We start from the raw sequence: 3,118 nt of genomic DNA, 5'->3' as shown, positions 1-3,118 counted from the left end.
TAGAAAGAAAATAAATTAATTTAAATTAAAAAATAAAAAAAGAATTATATTATTATTATGTGTAACAAAATCAAGATAAAGATTTACTAATATTATTTATAAATTAGTTATTTATAAATTAAATTTACTTATTTTCTCAATCATATTTACTTTAGAATAAATTTATAAATTTATTTTCATATTCAAAACACTCTTTTAGAAGATACACAATTCTAATAAATAAAAAATTATTTTTTTAATCTTATATTGAACATAGTAATTATCTTCATTGATAGGTACATACATTTTAAAAAAAAATTAAGAATGCATATGAGATGAAAAAATTAGTTCTTCCTTGGTAAGAGAAAAATATAGAACATTATCTTTCTACGTGAAATAGTGGGGACAAATTAAAAAGGTAAAAAGAATGATGAAAATATTAATTGGGTAAGTAAATTATAGAGAAAAAAGTATTGGTGGAAGTTATACGTGAATGTAGTAACTGCAGTAAATCTAAATGAAATTTGTAACGATGAATGTGATGTAATCGATAGTGTTGAACGTAAAAAAATAATGGCGGCAAGAGAAATATAACAAAGCATATTAAGAGGTCCAAAAAGAAGCAGTGGAATGGATGAAATTATAAAAAAAATAAAAAAGATATATTTTTTATGATTACAACAAAAATTCTAATAAAATAATTAGAATGAGGCTAATCTGTTGGACAGACCATCAGAGTACAGTATTCACAGACATACTCAAAACAACACTATACAAACAAAGACTAAAATTAAAATTAAACAAAATATAATTTAAATGAATACCTCAAAATATAATAAGATCTATAAGAAAAATATTTTATCATCACTAGTTAAACAATTGTTAGCTTCTAATTATTCTTTTATTTTATTTTATATGTGACCACAAAAAAAATAATAAAAAAGAGAGATTGTAGGAGTAAAGAATTGAATAGAAGTTATACGTGAGTTTTTGTAATTGTTAGTGAAATATGTTAGAGAAATAAGTAACTGTACAAAATTTTTGAATTATGTTAGTAGGGTTAAAATAGAAAATAGAAAATTGGAGACCAAACCCCATGTATTGGCATTATATATTGTTATAGATATATATAGAAAAAATAATAAATTAAATGGCTCCTGGTAGTCCACGAGATAGAAAAATAAAGAGAAGAAAATAATCATTAAGGTTGAAACAATACAAAATGTATAACACGGTTCTTATTTTACCATATTTAAATATTTTATGTTTAAAAAATAATAAATTAAAACTTACATGGCTCATGAGATAGAAAAATAAAGAGAAGAAAATAATCATAAAGATTAAAACAATAAAAAATGTATAACATAGTTCTTATCTTGCCACATTTAAATGTTACATGTCAATCTAATAATTAATAAAAAATAATATTATCTAATGTAAAATAGATTAAAAATATAAAAGAAGTTAATAAAATCAATTAACAAAATTCTTGTTTTAGGTTGCCAAATTATTTGAAAAACCAATTGACAAAGTTCTTATATTACTAGATTTATTGTGTTATCTGTCAAACTAATAATCAATAAAAAATAATATTGTGGTAGACAAAATTAATAATTTACTTTAATTTCAAAGTAAATATTTATATTTTTAAAATTCGAACATAATACTCTACATAATCAATATTTTAGAAAATTAAAAAAAAATTATTGCAAAGCAATTAAAAAAATTGACAAAATATGAATGAAAATTTTCATTCAATCATTTATAGTCACAGACATATGAAAAAAATAAAAATTGATATCAAATAAAAAGAAACTGTTTTCTTTCTGCATCAAATTGATAAGACAAAAAAATATTTCTTTTTACATTAAATTGGTAAAAACAAAAGGAGATACAGTACTGTTATCATACGTCAAAAGTTGGGAAAAAACTAAAAAAGCAGAGAAATGACTGAAAATATGGATTAGATAAGTAAACTAAAGAGAAGAAGAGATATAAGTGAATGTTATGCGTAAAAGTAGTAACTGAAAGAAATTTACAACTGCAATGGATGAATCCAATGGAAGATGAGGGAGGCGAGAGTGTTGAAGATAGGAGAAGAACAGAACAGCAAGAAAAATATAGAAAGGTAAATTCCAAACTGCAATGAATGGAGATAATGGAAGATGTGTTATTATGGTTATAAAAGTAACAAAACTGTTTTCATTTAAGTGGGAAGTTAATAGAAGTAACAACACTGTTTTCATTTTAGTGGGTAGTTATTAGATTTTTCAAAACAAATTTTATGTCTGTTTTGTCCATATAATTTGCTTTATTAAATAGTTTATTATAGGGTTAATATAGTCCAAAAAAATTGGACACCAAAGTCATGGTCAACTCTCTGTATTGGCTTTATATATTGTTATAGATTAGGAATTTAATTTTGTAATATTATTGAATTAATTCAAAAACTTATTTATGAATTATTTAATTATGTTGGTAATTTTTAAATTTTTAAATTATAACTACATTTAACTCTTATTATATAATAATTAACCTTTTATTAAAGAAAAGACAAATAAATTATAATTATCTAAGAAACTAAATTCAAGTAATAACTACTATAGATTTAAACCAAGGTACCGATATGCACATATTTTTGGAATCCTTAAGTTTCCTACAATATAGATTTAACTTTTTGAGTTTTGACACTTGCAATACTTATGTGTTTGATTACACTTATTTGGTTTGTATGTTTATTGTTTTTTACTATTTAGATAAAATAACTTCAGTCATAAATTTTGTTATCTCATCGAATTTTTTTTAGCAAACTTATGGACAACAAAATCTTAATATTAATTTGCGTTATTTGCTTAGGTTGTAATTTTTTTAAATTTGAGTTATTTGCAGTTTATTCTTTTAAATTATAAACAATTTTTTTAGCTTGTTTTTTTTAAATTTTAAGTTAATTGGTTAAGTTGGTATTTTTTAAATTTGAAGTAATCTAGCTAAACCGTTACTTTTTAAAATTTTAAAGACACTTTCTAACGATGTTCGATATTTAATTTTGAAGGTTGTTTACCTAATTTAAACATTTAATTTTAAATTATTTATTTCGATTGCTAGTTTTTAAAAATTTAAATCATAGTTATATTTTATT

Source organism: Arachis ipaensis, chromosome B05 (genome assembly GCF_000816755.2).
Source record: "Arachis ipaensis cultivar K30076 chromosome B05, Araip1.1, whole genome shotgun sequence".
Lineage (NCBI taxonomy): Eukaryota > Viridiplantae > Streptophyta > Magnoliopsida > Fabales > Fabaceae > Arachis > Arachis ipaensis.
The sequence above is the reverse complement of the archived record's forward strand: the minus strand, read 5'-3'. Positions refer to the sequence as shown.